Raw genomic sequence first — 20842 nt, 5'->3', positions numbered from 1 at the left:
TCTTCAATTGTATGATAAGGCCCTATTCTCCAAAACAAAAAATAAAAAATTTTAAACAAGGACAACAGAAAAGGCAGCCGGGACTGACGGAAGTTGGGAGACATTAAAATAAGTCTTTTAACTCTTACTTGTGGCTACAGCTGCACCAACACAAAGCCACCTTTGAGCTAGGATGTCTATTAAACCCTGGCACCAAGGGGAGTTTTTATGCTGGAGCCCATAATTGATAGATTTTTTTGAGAGTGGTCCTGTGTTTAGCTTTATCAATGTGGTGCTTGAACTGGGCTTTCAGCTGACCTCCAAAAGGAAATAGTAGTTTCAAAAGGAAGAATTTTAACTTTGCCAAGAGCCAGATAATGGTATAATATAGAGAAAAACCAGGTCTTTGTGGTTTGGATATTAAAATACAGTTCTCTTAGCCCCACAACATAACAGCCTCAAGAAAATAATACATTTGGTTATTTAGAAGGGAGTTAGGATTTGAATTTTTACTTTACTGTCTTTCGGTTTACTCAGAAGGGCAAAGTTTCTCCTTTTACTTTTTCTGCACTCCCTTCTATCCTATCCTCCCTTGCCCCCCCTCACCTCTTTTTTTTTTTTTTTAATAAAGTGACTATTTTCATTAAGTAGAATTCCACAGCTATAGCTGTCTTCTAAGAATTTGTCTGGACATTGAGAAAATGTCCCAGAGGTGTAGTGAGCAGGCAACTTCTCCTTGGGTGGAGATGGATTTAATTTAATACACATGCAGATTACTTTCCTCACCAGTTATAATTAAGACAACTTTACCATTTTTCTTGAGCTGTGGAATGTGACTTAGAATACCACTGGCCAGTCATCAATAATTTTTTCCAGACCCATTATCATACAATGACTCCATAATGAGGTGGGAATGATTTTATTGCAGCTGTCTTCTTATAATGATTCTCTGGCTTTATAAATGGTTAAGTTGTGATTTTATTATTATTATTATTAACAGTAGTCATTTGCAAGAAGGAATGCTAAATATCTCTTTGCACAGATGTTTACTTGGTTAGAACCTAGGCAAAGAATTGTGAGCAATCTACATTTCCTATCTGTGGATTTTTAAAATTTAGGGATCTCAGAAACAGTATAAAAGCTATTACATTCTTCTGCCGCCTGTGATCATAGCAGAGTTTTTTATAGCTTAAAGGTGAATTATGAGGAATAAGAATAGGAATGGTTAATAGAGAGTGGTCCTGCTCCCTTCCCCATTGAAAGGGATTCCTTTCCATTGAGTCCCCTGCAGCTTCAGACAGATTCTACAGAGACTCAGACAAAATTGGTGAAGTCCCAAGAGCCTGAACTAACTGCTGCAACAGAATCACTCTTGCTACTGCCACCGTGGCCACATTTAGTTTTCAGAGCTTGGCTATGGCTGTCAACTCTTTTGTACCTTCTAACTGTCCTCCGTTTAGATGATCCTTAAGGACCCATTCTAAGTTCAGGCATTTCTGCACACTTCAGAAGCCTATGCTCAAATTGGGCCATTGAAATAGATGTATGTCAAAAATAACAATAATATATATTTGGTGTCATAGATTCCTTTCAACTCTAAAATTCTTTGATTCTATACTCCATCCAGGACAACCAGCTTATTAAGTGTGACATTTTTCCTCTGGAACCCATTTAACCAAGGAAATGCGATGGGTTCTTTATTTGTATCTTAGCACTCAGTGATTAGGTTTCCTGATTTACATTTCACTTCTTTAATTTGTATTATAATATCTTAAAGGTATTTGGACATCCTTCCTTATCTCAATATGGATTTGATCCTGTCAATTCTTCAATAAACAGATCCCTAAAAGCCACAATTACTCTATTCAAGTATCCACTTAGAACTCAGTCAATTGTCTTCATGGAAGGACGATAACTTTCTTCCCCACCTCTGATCAGATTCACAACTGAGACTTCAGAATTTGTTTCAACCTTGATTTATTATTACTTATACTAGTCCCTCTTTGGCCTAATATTTAAATCTTGGATATACTTTTTGACTCATGTTCTTGAGCCTAGAAATAGCAAATATCTGGCTGTGCTTTCTTGTTTAAATCCTCCAATTTTGTATAACCCTACAAGTCTGCATAGATTTCTGGTTTTTCAGCCTTACCAAATGTGACTGATTTTAATAAGATAGTGTTAGAATTCTTACAAGGTGCTAAGTCAGTTATCTAATTTAGCCATGGTACTTAACAGTTCTCTAGCTCACTAATGTATTTAGTACTCATTGGAGTTCTACAAGATTTCACAAGTCAGAAAGGAGTGGAGAAGATTCACAAGTCAGAAGCCCACAATCCCACTCTCGGAGGTGGAGTCAACCTTTGAGTTCACACCTCTAAAAGAGCATATAAAAGGACAAGCCCACTGGGAGCACTCAGGGAGATTGAGAAGCTAGGATTCAGTTGGGCAGAACGAAGGAAGACAGAGAGAACACTGAAACCAAGATCCGGAAGGCTTCCAGAAAGCTAGCCAAGCCCCAAGTGAAGGAAAGAGAAAATAAAGGATCTGGACTTTAACTCCTGGCTGCATTTGGGGGTGATTATTACTCAGAACTGAAACTTAAGGCTACCTCCAGAAGCCCCCCAAGAAACCTGCTCACAGAGAACATTATTTTTAGAGAAGAGAACATTACAAGATAGAATTTAATAAAGATAAATATAAAGGCCTATTCTTGGTTAAAAAGAAAAAATTCAGCTGCCCAAGCACAAAGTGGAAGAAGCATAGTGGGATAAGTAGTTTTCATGTGAAAAAGTAGACAATGGGAGTGAACATAGTTTTATAATAGCAAAAAAAAAAAAAAAAAGGCTGATGCATTAAAATAGATGTAGTTTAATTATCATCTCTTTGCAGATGACTTGAAAATCTCCCTCAGTCTCTCTTTTTTTGGGCAACTAGGTGGCTCAGTGAATAGAGTACCAGAGCTGAAGTTAAGAAAACTCATCTTCCTTAGTTTAAATCTGGCTTCAAACACTTACTAAGATGGGACTCTGGGCAAGTCACTTTATCCTGTTTGCCTCAGTTTTCTCACCTGTAAAAAGAACTGGACAAGGAAATGGCAAACTGCAAACTGCTACACTATCTCTGCCAAGAAAATCCCAAATCGAAGCAGCTACACCCAAAGAAAGAACACTAGGAAACGAATGTGAACTATCTGCATTTTTGTTTTTCTTCCCGGGTTATTTATACCTTCTGGATCCAATTCTCCCTATGCAACAAGAGAACTGTTCGGTTCTTCAAACATATATTGTATCTAGGATATACTGCAATATATCCAACATATAAAGGACTGCTTGCCATCTAGGGGAGGGGGTGGAGGGAGGGAGGGGAAAAAAATCGGAACAGAAACGAGTGAAAGGGATAATGTTGTAAAAAAAAAAAAATTACCCTGGCATGGATTCTGTCAATATAAAGTAATTATTAAATAAAAATTAAAAAAAAAAAAAGAAAATCCCAAATCGGATTCTGAAGAGGCCGACATGACTGACATCTCAAGATCAATGATTCCTAAACAGATTATTATTTTTTTCCCTAAAATGTACTCTGCTCCCAAAGTAGAGGCTACCACCATCCTTCTAGTCACTCAACTTCTCATATTCAGAGTCTCCTTTGACTCACTCTCCTTATCCTCCTCTCCCCATGTGCACATTTTATGGATTCTATTTCCAGCTTATATTTTCTCCTTTCTCTCTACTCACATAGCAACCGCCCTCATCACCTCTTACTTGTTTTGTTTATTGATTGATTTTTTTTTTGTTGTCATAACCTCCTAATTGTCCTACCTGCCTAGAGTCTCCTTCCTCTCTATTCTATCTGCCACACTGCTGCAGTAGTGAATTTCCTGAAGCCCAGGTCTGATTGTGACAATTTCCAAAATTTCAGTGACTTTCTGTGATCTCATGGTCAAACACAAATTCTTCTCTTTGACATTTAAAACCCTTTAAAATCTAGTTTTGTGTGCCTTTTCAACCTTGTAACATTGGGCTTTCACTCACTCTCTGCTCCATCTAAACTGACCTTTTAACTCTTCATCTCATGAGTCAATAGTTAATAAACATTTATTATGTACCTGCTGATATGCCAAAGAGTAGGCTAAATGCTAAAGATACAAATACACAAAAGAATGACAGTATTTGCCCACAGGATGCTTATAGTCTAAAGAGTAAGGCAACTGAAAAATGTGGTTAGGCGCATGGTAAAGAAGTCAAAGAAATGAAAATTATTATGATTCTCCATCTTGCAATTTCTTGCCTTTGCACTTCATCTTCACATTTGCCTCTTAGAATCTTTGTGTTCCTTCTAGGGTCAGCTCAGTATTGCCATTTTTGGAATAAGCCCTTTCTTAATTCCCTCAAATATTAAAACTCTCAACCTGATATTTCTTGTTGCATTTATACTGTACATTTAAGTCTATATTTGTATTTTGCTTTTTCTAATAGAATGTAATGGCCTAAAAAAGAAAAAATTTAATGGTTTTGAAGATAAAGCTCATCTTATTGTCTTTATATCTCTCCCAATGAGAACAGTGCCTGACACCTCCCTGACACTTGATAGTTGTGAATTGATTAATTGATTGATTGATTTATATCCATCTAGGAGAAGATAAGTAAGGGACTATCTTAGAATAGAACTTTATTTCTGTTCTACTCTGAGACATACCCACCTTTTTAAATCATGTTTCCGTATCTAGTACCTTTTTCTTTTCATCTTCCTTTGGTATGTAATCTTTTTCCATTAGATTGTAAATTCCTACTAGCTTTATTTTTCATATTTTTATCCTTAGTATTTAGCACAGTGCCTGGTACATAGCATGCCTTTAATAAATATTTATTGATTATTATTATTATTGATAACTATTCCCTCATAAAAACCTCATCTGGAATACTAAGTTCCATTGGGGGAAGAGGAGGTTGCTATAGATTCTCATGTGATATATTTTTTTAATCCCACATATATTTTGTAAGTAGATCAACAGAACTGCAATTTTATTTACTTTTCTCATATTTTATCATATCAAACTGGTTTCCATTGTTGGGTAATCCAGAAAGTATTCTTTGTAATATTCTAATCACCACAGTGCTCTTAGAGCGGGGAGACAGGACCTTGGTGAGCTCTGCTGGTTAGATCTTTAGAAATGGTTAGTTTGCACCAGAAAAGAGAAGGTCTGTGTCTGTGACTCTGGCTTTTGGCCATGCCATTGGTGTTTTGTGAGCGGGGTTCATGCCCTCTTCCTGGACTGCAGAATTAAGAGTTGAACTTTTATTATATTGTATGGTTAAATTTGCCCAGGGGTATGCTCGACTTTTGGCAGGACATGCATTTGTTTGTGGTTATGATTCTCCTGACTCCTATTACTACTAGACTTGGTCGTAGTTTGAGAACTGTGTGGCTTGCTAAGTAGCTCTTTGTTACGGCAGCTGGTTAGAGTAGCCAGCCACAGGGGGCCATGCCATCCTCCCAGCAGTGAACTATATTGATGTTCTCTCTACCCCTTCCTGCCAAGGACAAAGTACATTGAACACTGGGAAGAGACCCAACGATCAACGTCAGTATATTTTATAGACGTCTCTTCAGAAACTTATGAGAAAATATTTGCTACCTAAATAAAAAATGACATGCTTTTCTGTTTCATTTTGCTTTTAGGGTATTTGGAAGATTCCTTCTAAGGTAAGCATGGCTTTTCCTGTTTCTTTTAGAACGTCAGCCGTCTATCGTGTCATTATAATGATCAAATTTGATTCCAACAAAGAGTTGAGAAAATGTACTGTTATGCCACAGTTTCTTTGAACTGTTCTACCTCAGTTTCCTGCACTAGTTTCCCTCATTGTCCTGAGTTTCCCTGAATTATTCTATCTCATTTTCCTTAACTGTTCTGCCTCAATTCCCTTAGTTGTAAAACCCCCCTCTGGTTCATTAAGACTGAGGACCATTTGCTCTAAGGTTATTAATTTTCAGTGTGAGACTCAAGATGAGGGGGAGGTCAGATTTCCTGACTCCTAATTCTTTCTGCCCTCAAGAATTTATGACACTATCCTATCTCAGATACCTCATTGACATCTTTACTTCTCTTTATTCAGACATCCTGACTCTGGCTTTTAGTAAGAATTTATGCACCCTCTCCCCTGCCCCCATCCTGACAGAACCAAATGGGTCTGTGAAGAAGTTTCCCGCTTCTTTTCCCTTCTTTGTCTGTAAAAGGTATATAAGGATTTGGGATTCTGCCATTCATCGCTGGATACTTTGAGACGAGAGTCCTGTCCAGTCAATTATGCTCTCCAATTAATAAAATATTAAAAACTCTCTAATCTCTATCCTGCTTCATTTTCTCCAGCATTACAGTACTTTCTTCTTTGCAGAGATGAGGAATTGTCATTATTAAATACTGCATATGTTCACAAACTTGGTTGATAGAGTACTTGGATTTAAAAAATTATGTTTTAAGAGATAACTTGTTGGGTAGGGTAGAGAATATGCATTAAAAATGAAGGTGTTGTAAAAATTAGAGACCAAAATAACTTTTCAAAAGAACATCAGTTCTCTAATAATAATGATTGAGCACTTTGCTATCCATATTAGCTATGATAGGCTCAGAATTGGAGTCTTTAATCTACTTGCCTGATGTGTGTTAGGTCTGGCAGACTGTGCTTGGTCACTAGAGTCCTACTAACTACCAGAAGTAATTATTTTCTTTTTCCTATTTTCTTTCCTTCTTTCTTTTTTGGGGGTTAAGTGACTTGTCCAGGGTCATACAGCTAGGAAGCATCAAGTGCCTGCATTCAGATTTGAACTCAGGTCCTCCCGACTTCAGGACTAGTGCTCTATCTACTGCATCACCTCGCTGCCCTCAGAAGTAGTTATTTTCTAGAATCACTGCACTTTAGAAATTTATTGTCTGATATCCCAACATCATCTTCCTGGAACCTTGGACAATTCACTTGGATGTTGGGCTCTAGCAGGTAAACCTTTGCCTCAGATTTCCCTGGGACCTCTATGTCATTTCCATCTTCTTCACATCATGATATTGCAGGAGTGCCCAATCCCTTTTCACCTCCCCTTTAGAGCTTATTATTTACCAGTAGAGTGTAAGCTCCTTGAGGTCAGTAACTATCTTGCTTGTTTCTCTCTGCATTCCTAGGCCTAGGACAATTCCTGACTAAGTATTTAACAAATATTTTATCTATTTTTTTTAAACAAAAGGAAAGTAAAATCCACAGATGTTAGTGGAAAAAAGAAAGAACACTGGCCTAGAAGTCGGGGAACTTATCTTTTCTTCCCAACTCAGCTGTTATCCACAGGCACGTCTTTCAGTCTATTAGATTATAAATTTATTAGAGACAGTCTCTTAATATATTATGTACACTCCAGTGCCAAGTATAGTCAGTCACCAAATATTTATTAAGCATTTACTATATGCTAGGCATGTTTCAGTGTTGAATAATTTAAAGAAAGGCAAGAACATGGCCCTTGCACATCGAAATTCTTTTTTTAGATCCAACTTTATATAGATTCTGTGAAATTCAAAGTAAATAAATAAAAAGATAAAGTATTAATCTTCTTTGGGAGATCCGATATGAAGGAAATAATGCACATAAACTGATAGACTGGAAATAGAAAGACATTCAGTATAGAGTGAGTACAAACACACACCAAAAAAAACACAAAAAGAGGCTGTTCACTACTTCAATGAGACATCATATAAAGCTCAAAATCTGAAGGAACAAAAGAGGGGAAAAGATAGGTAGCATTTCCTTAAAGGGCAGCAGTTTTACTCACGATATTTCTACTCAGAAATTGAAACCAAATTTTTTGTTAGCTTTTAGATTTATTTGTTTTTAAAGAGAAGTATTTTGAAGGGTGGGAAAGAGCCTTATAATCCCAGTTTCAGTCAGTATCAAGACCTACACTCAAGTTCTTCCAGCAAAATTCTTGGGTATATCTCTCAAGTATGGAGCTTATGTCTGTCTCTGAAAAAGAGCCTGATTAATTTTATTCACAATCATTACCAGAAGATTAATCACTGGACAGGGAATTCTTGGCCACAGTAACTTGTGAAAGCCATAATGGAAGCTTGGAAGAGTTGAAATCTGCTGATGGAAGGTGTATGCATGCAGATGAAGTCACAGCTCTTTCAAAGTTTTGAACTATATAAATATTAGAATATAAAAGATTTTAAAGAAGAGACAGTATAATAAAGCAAGAGGTGCTTAAGTCTTAATAAATGGATTTAAATCTTACTTCAGTCACCTACTATCAAGTGACTACAAATAATACTGATGTTATTTAACATTTAATCTACCTATAATAAAAGTTTAATTAGAAGACCTCCAAAAATTTTTTTTAAAACTTCAAATCTATGATCTCAACCATGGGGTTCTTTGAGGGTGAGAGTATGAATAAAAAGGAAGATGAAGTAATAAATGGATTTTTTTTAGCCCTCTTCTGGATGGCAGTTCCACAGTCCATCTGAAAATGCCATCAAGTTGGATGAGACAGGCTGCTATATAAGCTTTGTGAGCTATTTTCTGGCCAGCAGGAGAGGCATCAGCAACCCTGCTATTTAGCTGTATACATATGTGAAAGTCATTAGTATTTGTGTGTTTTAAACTCTTGGTAGACCTTGGTAAGTGAAAAGCTGAACTAAGTTATATCACAGAAATATAATACTCATTCTGGCTTTAGAATATTTGCTGAATGGAGATATTTCCCCTGTATGTAGACTATATTTGTGTAATGGGATATTTGTGCAATGTGGCTTTTCTATGGTTTCCTCACTATCCATATAAATTGAAGGAAATATTTCTGTTGGGTCAGTATTCCTGAAATACAGTGCCACAAACCCTGCCTTACATAACCTAGTCTGCTAGACACTCAGGAGAAAAACAGGAAGTCGGTACATATACACATTGAAAAGATTAACTTAGGATATTTTTTTTAAAATAACGTCAGACAGACTAAATTAAATAATAATCTTTTAGCCCCGGAGTTTAACTTGGGGGAAAAGTACTTTTCATCTCAAATTTAATGTGCTTATCTACTTTTTACTTAATTAAATTCAACAAATAAGTATTGATTGATCTTACAACTTTACGAGGCAGTAGCAGGGATTTAAAAAAATTTAAGCCTGCTACTAGATGAAAAGAAAGGCCTGAATTCTTGTCCCAGTCTCTCACTACTAGTGTAATCTTGGGCAGTGGTAAAAATTAATATGTAGAAATACCATGGAGGTAAGTATATTAATATATTTTCTCCCATTTTTAAATTTGAAGATACTAAGAAATAAAATGATTTACCCACAATTATATGGCTAGTTAGTATTTGAAAAAGGCAAGATAGTATTATAAGTAAATAGAACGAACATGACTGTAGTCGGAAGCCAGTATTCAAGTTCCTCCTTAGATGCTTATTGTCCATTTGACTTGGAGCAAGTAACCATCCTTTGGCTTTATTTTCCTCATCTGTGAAATGAGAAGATTAGGCTTGATGGATTCTGAGAGCCTTTCAGTTTAAGAGTTATAATTCTGTGAACCTGAGTTTTCTTGATTTCAAGTAGAGCATCCTAAGAACCACGTCTTTCTTCTTCTCCTGGCCTCAGATTCCTCAACTGTGAAATGAATTATTTGGATTGGAAAATTTTTGTGACTTAAACCCTTGGTAGACTGGTGAGTGAAAAGCTGAACTAAATTATATCACAGAAACCTAAATATTTCTAAAATTTCACCTTGCCCTTCTTTGTTCCCATGAGATATTATAACTTCCATGGTATTGTGGCCAGTTCTACTGATATGGGCTCAAGAATATAGTCTTAGGTCGCAAGGATTTGAGTCCAGGTATCAAAGCAGGGATGAAGAAAGAATTGTCCTTAGTTTAAGATACTGTTCCTTCAAGGTTTGGTCAATGACCTGGGTCATAGCACTGCTGAAAAGTAATAAATGCCCACAACAGGATATGATTGAGTCCAATAAATACAAAGTACTATAAGAATTTAGAGAGAAGGGATTGGATAAACAGAGAAGATGGGGAAAGGAATACATGACAGGAGAAAGAGGTTGAGTATATGTGTAGTGATGAAAATAAGCTTGTAGTATTTGGAATACTGTCTAGTTTTGAACAGAAGATTCCTACTAGGAATAGTGGGAAAATTAGGTTATAAAGTTAGATTGGGGCCAGATTATAGAGGATCTTGAATTTTTAATTTTTGCTATAAGCACTGGTCAAAGCTATGATTATTGTTTTTTTTTAAATTGGCATTGTCATCACACCTCTGAAATTTCTCTGAAAATTCATCAGAGTCCTTAAATCATTTAACTGTTATAAATTGTTCTCTTGGTCTGCTTACTTCCCTCTACATCAGATTATAGAGGTCTTAAAGGTTTCTCTGAAACCAGCTCCTTTGTCATTTCTTATAGTACAGTAGTATTTCTTTATATCCTTATGTCATCATTTGTTTTATCTATTCCCCAGCTGAGGGCTATTCCCTTAGTTTTTAGTTCTTTGTTACTACCCAGAGAGGAGTTACTATAAATGAAAATATGTATATATGTATATGCCTATCAATAGATTTGAAAGCTTGTATCTATGTTGTATCTATTTGGATGCAGCTCATCTCAGTATATAGTGTAAGGAATCTGACCAAATTTAATTTCTGCTCATTTCTGCTGTTCAGTTTTTCTAGCAGTTTTTGTCCAATAATAAATACTGACCTTGGTATCTGGAATCTTTGGGTTTATCAAACACCAGGCTACTACATTCATTTGCTACTACATATTATGAACCTATCTTTTCCACTCACTGACTTCTATTTTTAAACAAGCCAGTATTTTAACCAGTGCCAAATTGTTTTGAGGATTACTGATTTGTAGAATAGTTTGTATTCTGGTACTCTTAGGCTCTATTTTTTAGATGGTTTTCCCCCTTCCTTTGAAATTCGTGTTCTTGTGTTTTTCTTGGTGTGTTTATTAATTTTTACTAGTTCTATAAAGAAATGCTTTGGTATTTTGATGTTATGTGATGGAATAAATTAATTAATTTCTGTAATGTTGCCATTTTTATTATATTTACTCAGCTTATCCTAGGATTTAAATTTTATACAAAGATTAGTATAATTTTGATATGCCAGATGGTTTGCAGAAGAGAGAGCAAGACTGGAAAAGCAGGAATAGGCTATTGTGTTATGTGCACACAGCAGGGATTGAGAAATGGCCATAAGGATGAATAAATATGAGAACCTATGGAGTTTGTGATACACAAGAGATGTGGGACAAAAGGCAAGCCTAAGTGATTGAGAGAATAATAGTGCTGTTAGCAAATATAGTTGTCTGAATAAAAAGTTATTTCAGGGATGAAGATGGGTTTCCATTTAGATATTTTAAATTTGGTGTGACATCTGTGATATACAGAAGACATTTAAAATAGTTCCTCTTGTTCTTCTAGAGTTGTGAGAGATGATTCGTTAAAAGGTGTCACTTAACCAAACTTAGGCAAAACTGAAAAGGAAAGAGAAAAGTTGGGGAGACAAGCTGTTTGAATTGAATGTAAAACAAAGAGAAGCACAATGTATTTTAATAAAGTCATTAAATACACACTAACTGAAAAATATTGTGTTAGACATTGATTAACAAAACCTAAATTAAGTAAGAAATAGTATCTGATCTCTGGAAGTAGATATTCTATTGAAGATGCAAAATGTAAAAAAAAAAAAAAAAAAAAAGAAAAAAAAAAAGAAAAATGATTTGAGCAATGATTTTTGAGTACCCAAAACTGGAGAGAACTTGGTGCTTCACCTAGGCGATGACTTAAACTAAATTGAAAGGAAACCAAGGATTCTGAGAGGCAGAGATAAGGGAAGAATGCTACTGCCTATTGGACATTTAGTATAGATGTTCTTTAAGGGCCATCTTCAGTCATCCCAATTTCTATCTTGCCATCAGATCCAGATGACTTTGGAGGGAAAAGTAAGGCTAGTGACTTTGCCCTCCCTCACTTAAATCCAACTCATTTAGTCATGGCATTACCTCCCCAATGACATGGTCCCCTTCAAGAAGGAAAGACAAACAACAACTGAATGTCCTTTAGACATCTAATTCCATATGTATAAAATAAAACTTAATATATCCCATCCTCCCTCAAACCCTTCCCTCTTAATTATTATTGTCAGGTTAAGCTCATTACCTCTAATTTCATCAACATACTGCTAACTGAAACTTGACATCATCTCCCTCAGCTTCCTCTTTCTATTTAGAGGACTGGACAATGGTGTACCAAACTTCTCCCAAAGCTTTTCTTTATAAAGGGAAGAAACTGGAGTTTTTATCTCTTCCAGTTTGAATCTGCTACTCTGCCTGGTTTCGGTTCCATAGAACAAGATGCCCCTGGTTACCTCCTGGTCTTCTCTCTCTTTTCTTCCTCCTTTTATATGGTTTCCTCCCTCACTCCACCACCTTTATTAGATTATAAATTTCTTGAAGACATGCATTATCTTTATTAACTTGTAGCTCCAGTATTTAGCACAGTACCTGGCACATAGTGCACTTAGTAAATGTTTATTAAATTGGGTTGTCCAAGAAACCATTGTCTTCTCAGCCATCCAAACTTAGCAGCTTTCATATCTTCCATTCTTCACTTTCAGTTAGGTCATGTGCCTAATTGCCAGATGTTGTCTTTTTGACCTTTATATCATGGTCTTCATTCACACAGCCATTACTTTAGTTCAGATTCTTAACGCCTCTCACCTAGACCATTGCAATATCTTGCTAATTATTCATCTTTATATTAATCTCTCTCCATCCTATCTTTCAGTTGCCAAAAATTTTCCTAAAGCATAAACCTTACCATGTCTTCCTCCCACTGTAAACTCCAGTGCCTCCCTATTACTCCCTATTACTTATAGATAATAATACCTGCTTAGCATTTAAAGTTCTTCACAACCTGACTCCATCTAACCTTTCCAGTCTTTTCACGCTTGATTTCCTTTCACATGCCCCATGAGCCAAACAAATGGGACTACTTGCTGCTCCTCCTCTAGGACTTCATCTCGTTTTTCCATACCTCAGCACTAGAAGGCTCTATCTAAATTGTCATTTCTGACTCTTAGAATCCCTGCTTCCATCCAGACATAGATGAAAAATCATTTTCTGAGAGAAAGGGGCGGGGGAAGAGAAGGGGAAGGAAGGGAAAGAAAGGGAAAGGAAGGGGAAGGGAGGGAAGGGGAGAAGAGGAAAGGGGAGGGGAGGGGAAGAAGTTACTATAGCCTTCTTCTCCAAGGCTACTTTCTATTCTTCTTGTGTCTTGTTTGTAAGAATGTATTTATCTGTCTTCTCTGTTAGAATGGAAGACAAGGAATTCTTTTTTTCTTTTTTCATATCACCAGAGCCTTGCATAATATCTGGCACATAGTAGGGATTTAATAAATAATAAATACTTCATTAAAATAAATAAATTTAATTTATACAGTTAACTGACTGACAGCCTATGAGAAGGCACAGAGGTAACCAACTTGGCTAGAATCTAGAGTTCAAGAAGAAAAGTGTGTATGAAAATTGTGAGGATCAAATGAGGTAACTGCTTTGAAGACTTAAAAATACTATCTATTTAAATGTAAATTATTTTTATGCCTAGCCTCTTGAGTCTGTCCCTATCTTGTAGCCTCCCCCAAATTAGTTGCAGCTGGACAGCTCCCACAGGCCCTTGGCAGTGTTACTCTAAAGAAATGGCTATCTCTAAGTGGTTCTAGACAAAGCCTTCCTTTCATTTCTCCATAAATTTTTTATGTCTTCTGGTTTTGTTTATGTAATGAAGATGTCATCATAGATGTCATTCATTTCCTCTAATAGTGTCCAAAAAAGTGTGAGGACAGAAAACATTCATATTCATCTTTTTATTCTCTACCGTGTTTAATATCCTATTTTGTATATAATAGATACTCAATAATTGTTGAATATTTAGTCAATTTTGAGTGAGTGGGGGAAGGGGAGAAGGACTTTAACAGGTATTTTCTGCCCACATATCCCAAACTGTCCTTCACACTGTAACTTCTGTTTAATCTTATTATGTTACTCTTCTGCTGCTCAGAATCTTCCAAAGGCTATTTTTGGCATTCTGTCAAGTTCTACTTTCTTTGATAGGAATTCAAATTCCTTCATAGAGTAAGTACTCTCCTCACCATCTCCCCACCCACATTCCAGACTTTTCTTTTAAATTTCTTCTCATTAATTCTAAAAAGATGGGATTTTAATGATAATCTAGTTCTCCCTCATTCTATGGATTGGGAAACTAAGGTTCTAAAAGTGCAAGTCTTTTTTCATGCTAAGACAGTAATGAGTAGCAGAGCTAAGATTCGAATTCCGGCACCCTGACTCCAAAACCATCTCTTTATCTGCTGTACCACTTTGCTCTCATAATTCTTCATATAAATCCTATACTTTTACAAGTATTCTTCCCTTTTCTCCTAAAATTTCCTTTCTCCTACCTCTTACTGTATTAAGGTCATCCTTTAAAACCTAGCTAAAAAGTCACTATGTCCAAGAAGCTATCCCTGGTATTACTAGTTAGCAATAGCCTTTACTTCTTCATATACCACAAAGCACTCTGATTGCAGCTTTGTGCTTTGGCTGGATTGTTTGTCCTGTTATTTTGGATTGTTCTTTATTTTTTACTATCAGTATTTGTTTCTGTCATCCTCTCAATCTCCCAAATCATTGAAGTCAGGGATCTTATTTCATCAAAATTGCGTATTTTTCCCTGCACCTAATCTAGGGTAAGTACTCAATAAGTGCTCATTAAAATGAATTAATTATCATAATTAAAAAGATAGAAAGAGGAAAAGGATTGAGGAAAAACATATTAGGATCATAGATTTAAAGCTGGAAAAGAACTAAGAAAGGTCTTTTCCTTAAGAAAATTGAGTTGTAGAGAGAGAGGTTGCTCAAGATTCATAAGTAATAAGTGAAAGAGCTGAGTTTTGAACCTTATTCCTCTGATGCTCAATGCAACAATCCTTCTACCATCTCATACTGCTTACTAAAAAGAATCCAGTAATATATTAGATGTGAGTAACAAAGAAGAAACAAGAGTACAGAATGACTCATCCTAAAAGCTAGAATAATTTAGAGATTGGTGATATTAATAGGAATAGGGAAGTTGGAAGAGGAAGCTAGTTTATAGGGCATTTAAAAAAAAAAAAAGGAAGAAGATAGATTAGAATTTCAGATAATGTTTTAATGAATAAGTCCTAAAATTTCCTCCCCAGAATTTTATGGATATAAATTTTTGAGCTATGAAAGCAAGTGGGAAGAGACAGAAACTCTAATTTCAGAATCAAATATAAAACCTGTGACTTTAAAACCCCTTTATAATCTGTCCCTTTTCTACTCTTCCAGTGTTCTTCCATTTACTCTTATCTGTGTACACTTCAATCCAGCAACATTGTCCTTCTTATTGTTCTTCACAGAAGAAAGTCTAAATTTCTGCTCTGCCTTTTCACCAGTTGTTCCCATGCTTAGACAATAGCAGAGATAAAAGGAACGAGTCAGGATTTTTTGAGAATGGGGGAGACATGGGTATATTTGTAGGCAGTAGAGAAGGAGCCAATAAATGAGGAGAGGTTGAATATAAGTGACAGAGTAGGGATGATAGAAGGGACGATCTGTTGGAAGAGATGGCGATCACTACACTAGTACATTAAATGCTCTAGTTGGTGGATTATAATAATTTACATTAAAACAGCACCTTCATTTTTTAAATTGTCTAACCCCAAAGCCTTAGGTTGATTGGTTAACCGAAAGAAAAACTTTTAAACGGGACTGGGATATGGTAAGGGGATGGGAACAATTACAGTTTTAGATTCTCCAGTCCTTATTTCAAGTAAAACCAATGGGCATAGAAATTTGGACTTAGAGAATATGTGTTATTTTCCATGTATGACTCCCACCTCTCCAGGAAATTGAGGAAGGTATATTTTCTACAGGGCCAGGAATGGTTATTATAACTATACAGCATGTGGATTAGTTTAAGTGCTCTTTTTGCTCACCTTGCCATGGAATATTGTTTTCCTGTTCTGCTTCCTTTGTTCAGACTTCTATAATATGACGATAGCAGCAGATTATGAAGTGATGAGGATATATAGCAGAGTAACAACAGTGTCAAGGACATGTGCAAGAGATATAAAGGGAGAATTGATAGGATTGTCAAGGATTAAATATGGGATTAAATAATGAGGAGTCAAGAATGATACAATACAAGCCTTGGGTAATGGAAGCATAGAAGTACATTTGATAATAGTCATATGAAGGGAGAGATTTGGGGAAAAGGTTGTAAGCCTAGGTGACTTGGATTGTTGTATACTGTACCATAATTATTAGTATAAGCATATCTTGGAAATTTATATAGGTTCAATTCCAAACTACTTCAGTAAAGTAAATATTGCAATAAAATAAATTTTGCAAGAAAGTGAGTTTCCTGGTGCATATAAAAGTTATGTTTTATACTATGCTGAGTCTATTATGCATGAAATTGTATTGTGTCTTTTTAAAAAATGTACATTAAAATTACTTTATTGCTAAAAACTGCTCTCATTTGAGGCTTCAGTGGATCATATTTTTATGTATGGGAGAGGGTTTTACCTCGTGTTTGATAGCTGCTAACTGATCAGAGTGGTGGTTACTGAAAGCTGTAGCAATTTCTTAAAATAAGTCAACAATGACATTTGCCACTATTATTGACTGTTTCTTTGACTTGAACACTTAGAGGCCATTGTGTTAATTGACTAATTTCAGCATTGTTGTGTCTCAGAGAATGGGTAAGTATGATGACCACGTTAGCACCCTGGATACCTTAGAATCAGCCGGAGTCAGGATAAGCAAAGGTTCTTGGTCTTTAGGGATAGAAGTGAACAGGATGGACACAGGACCTTCCTTCTCTTCCTCTACCACCAAAATGACTCTTGCTTATCTTATTCCACCCCCTAATTCTTCCCACAATTCTCTGTATACACCAAAAGATTGAACCAGCACAGAATGGTGGGAAGAGTCTTTTTCAAGTATTTGCTTATAATAGAAGATTGTCCAATTGGTAATTAGCCTTAAGTGCTCTGTTGTCCGATCTCAGTGCATCTGCTCAGTTTCAGCCCATTATATCTCCTGCTTTCTTTTGTTTTAGAACACAGGTAGTCACACCATCCCTGGCTTCTCAGGGAGGTGAGAGCCTCCAAAGGAAGATGATCACACCCTCCCTGACTTCTCAGGAAGGGAGATGAAAAGCACCAAAGGGGAGTGGGGATTGCTAGCGGTTTCTGGGCTGAAGGCTCTTATTAGAAATAGGTATGCACAAACCTATCAGCATGGGAGGTATTACACAAGCACATAGCAATAACGCACAGCCTATTAGTGATGATCCCCCACAGTCAGTGCAGGCTCGATGTGGTGTAACAAAGATGAATTGTACATGCAAGTAGTGATATAAAAACAATATAAATCAACATGGTATTCCAGAAGTCCTAGAAGGGGAGGGTATGTAAAGAACACCTTCTTTAGCAGCCAAAAAATAATCCAAAACCAATCTATTGTCCATTGCTTCATGTGTTAGGGAATCCAATGATCCTCACAAGTTTTTGAAGTCCTGCAACAGTCTTTTTATGTGATAGAGAATCCAATGAGTCCTGCAGATTTTGAAGTCCTTCAACAGTCTTATCATTTCTCAGAAAATCCAATGATTCCTGAGGGTTTTCAAGTCCTACAACAGTCTTATCATGTCTCAGAAAATCCAATGATTCTTGAGGATTTTCAAGTCCTACAACAGGCTTATCATGTCTCAGAAAATCCAATGATTCCTGAGGATTTTCAAGTCCTACAACAATCTTTTCATGTCTCAGGGATTCCAGTGATTCCTGAGAGTTTTGAAGTCTTACAGCAATTTTTGATGTTCATGAGTCAAACGCCATAACTGCCATGCTCTTTCCTTGGTGAGCACAGTCAGTGACAGAACCACCTGATGTTTCTTGGGTCTTCTCCTTTGTTTCAAGGTCTGCTCCGTTTCTCTCGGATGGATGAGATGAATACGGCTCGTTGTCACCCATCTGATTCCTTCTCCTCCTGTAAAAATACAAGCAAATCCTCTCCCCCCAAGCAGTTAGCCTATCTGGTCCCTTCCATTCACCACTTTCTGGATCTCTCCACATCACCTGGCGATTATCTAAAGATAGTGGAGTTGCTCACACTGGATACTGCCCTTATTGGGTTATAAAACCTGTCTGCCGGAGCCAGTGCATCTTTGTCAAAAATCAAGAAGTTAATAGTATAAAGGGCTAGATTTAGAAGTTCTCTAGGGTTACCTGTGGCTCCCCCTTTCTTTTGTTTTTGGAGGAGCGTCTTACTGTCTCCATTTCTCCTCTTTACTATTGGGGTATGCCAGTGGTGTGTAAAATCTTATACTGTGCACAAAAGTGTGCAAGATGTTTAGAAGTATATGCAGGTCTGTTGTCTGTTTTTATGCTTGTGGCACACCCATAATTGCAAATCCTTTTATAAGGAATTCAGTGACCACTCGGGCTGTCTCTTTTGCTGCTGGTATGGCAAAAGCGAATCCTGAAAAGGTGTCTACCACAACGTGGATAAAAGACCAACGACCAAAAGATTTATAATGGGTCACATCCATTTATCAAATTTCGTTGGGTCTCAAACCATGAGGGTTCTTCCCTGGAGGCAGTGTAGGAGCGTGGAAAGGAAGGCAAGCTGTACAAGCTTTTACTATGCTTCTAGTTTCCTGTTTTGTTATTCCAAATTGTAAACGTAAACCTCGAGCAGCCTGATGATATTTAGAATGAGATTCCTGGGCTTCTTGAAATAAAGGAGTATTGACCAACATAGTTAAAAGGGCTATCTGCCTTTGAATTACCATCAAAAATAGGACCTGGAAGGTCCACTATGTGAGTGAACATGCAAGATATAAATTTTACCTGGATGCTTTCTCATTGCTCTTGAAGTTCCTTAAAGAGCTGATATATATTACGCTACAAATTTTATTTGGGCTATGGCAATTCTTTGTACCACACCTACTGAATAGGCTGAATCAGATATTATATTTATTTCTCCTGGGTAATAAGTGAGAGCTAGCATGATTGCATACAATTCATTCTGCTGAGCGGACTGAAAAGGAGTTCTTACTACTCGCTTTATAGTTAAATCACGAGAGTATATAGCGCAAATATTACGTTTGGATGCATCTGTAAAGATAGTTGGTCCTTTAAGAGGAACTTTAGAAACCTTTTCTTCAAAAATTTATCGCCAATTATGTAATAGTCTGGTTATCTTTAATGGAGACCTGTGTGTAAAATTTGGAGCCATGGCCAATAAAATTTGCCACTCTGGGATGGTTTCACAGCATACATTAATTTGTGTATTAGTATAAAAGGTGTATATCTTGTCAGGTCTTATTCCAGATAATTGTACTAGTTGCTTAATGGCCTTTAATAAAATTCTAGCCACAAGCACTGGGTAAGGAGTAAGGCTTTGTTCTGGTTGTGCCGGGAGGTTCACCCACTCTATCACACTGTCTCCTTGATGAAGGACTACTGTGGGTGCCTCTTGTGTAGCAAAAACTGATATTTCCAAGGGTTTTTGAGTGACTCTTTCAACTACATTGGATAAAGCCAGTTCAACTTTTCTCAAAGCCTCCTGAGCTTCTTTTATAGGCTGACTTGGTGAGTTTAAAGCACTGTCTCCCCTTAAAATGTCATATAAGGGTTGTAACTGATAGGTAGTCAAGCCTAACAATGGACATGTCTATTGGATATCTCCTATCAACTTCTGAAAGTCATTTAAAATGTTTAGCTTCTCTGTTCTTAAGGAACGCCCTTCACCATCACCTTCACCCTTACTTAACTCCTCATGCCCTCTGGTGATATCGCTTTTAATTCTTCTTTGTCCCCCTCATTTTCCTCACATTTCCTTATCTGGCTATTCTGAAAACTTCTTCTTTCTATAACTTGCAGGATTCTTTAAGGTCAATTGTATTATGTTGTATATATAGAATGTTTCCTTGGAAATTGAATCAGGACCTTTATCATTGTAGTATTCACATAGTTAATCTCCTACCAGCTTCCAATGTGTATTCTAATGTACCCAAGAGTCCAGCGATCTGCAACCAAGTTACAATTAAGCCTTGTCCCTTGCCCAACTTAAGCATGCTTTCTATAGTGCCCCCTCGGGGTGGGGGTGGGAATGGGGGAGAATCTTTTCCTAACATCTGCCCCATTTCAATCAGAAAAGATTACTAGTTTAGCCCTTAACAAAGTAAGTTCCCTGTTTGTCTATTAAAATGCTCACCCTATTTCCTGGACACCAGGGACTTCTTCAGTGAAATTAGGGTCCATGATTCACATGTTGGGCATAAATGTGAGGTCCGGGTTAGCTCCCTAGATGCTTAGAATCAGGATAAGCAAAAGTCCTTGGTCTTTATTCTTGGTCTTTAGGGGTAGAAGTGAACAGGATGGACGCAGGATCTCCATGACCTTCCTTTTCCACCTCTACCTCCCAAGTGACTCTGGCTTGTCTTACTCTATCCTCTAATCCTTCCCACAATTCTTTGTATACTGCAAAAGATTGAACCAGCACAGAAGAGTGGGAAGGGCCATTTTCCAAGCATATACTAATAGAGGATTGGCCAATTGGTAATTAGCCTTAAAGTGCTCAGTTGTACATCCTCAGTGCATCAACTCAGAGTTTCAGCCCTTTACAGGTAAGCTTGAAGAGAGAGAGAGAGTGAGAGTGAGAGTGAAAGAGAGAATGGGAGAGGGGGGAAGAGGGGAAGGAGGAAAGGAGAGAGACAGACAGAC

At 36.9% G+C, this 20842-nt stretch overlaps 1 protein-coding gene across 1 annotated transcript in view; it reads left to right on the top strand.

Annotated features, from left to right (window-relative positions):
• Positions 1-20842, top strand: part of RIN2 (Ras and Rab interactor 2) — a 221019-nt gene that overhangs the window by 84337 nt on the left and 115840 nt on the right. Inside the window, exon 4 of the mRNA XM_051975855.1 lies at positions 5662-5685. The gene's annotated coding sequence lies outside the window, so the exon portion shown is untranslated. The remainder of the gene's footprint in view (positions 1-5661; positions 5686-20842) is intronic.

The sequence above is a fragment of the Antechinus flavipes genome, chromosome 2 (genome assembly GCF_016432865.1).
Source record: "Antechinus flavipes isolate AdamAnt ecotype Samford, QLD, Australia chromosome 2, AdamAnt_v2, whole genome shotgun sequence".
Lineage (NCBI taxonomy): Eukaryota > Metazoa > Chordata > Mammalia > Dasyuromorphia > Dasyuridae > Antechinus > Antechinus flavipes.
Note: the sequence above shows the minus strand (reverse complement) of the source record. Positions and strands in the feature narration are given on the sequence as shown.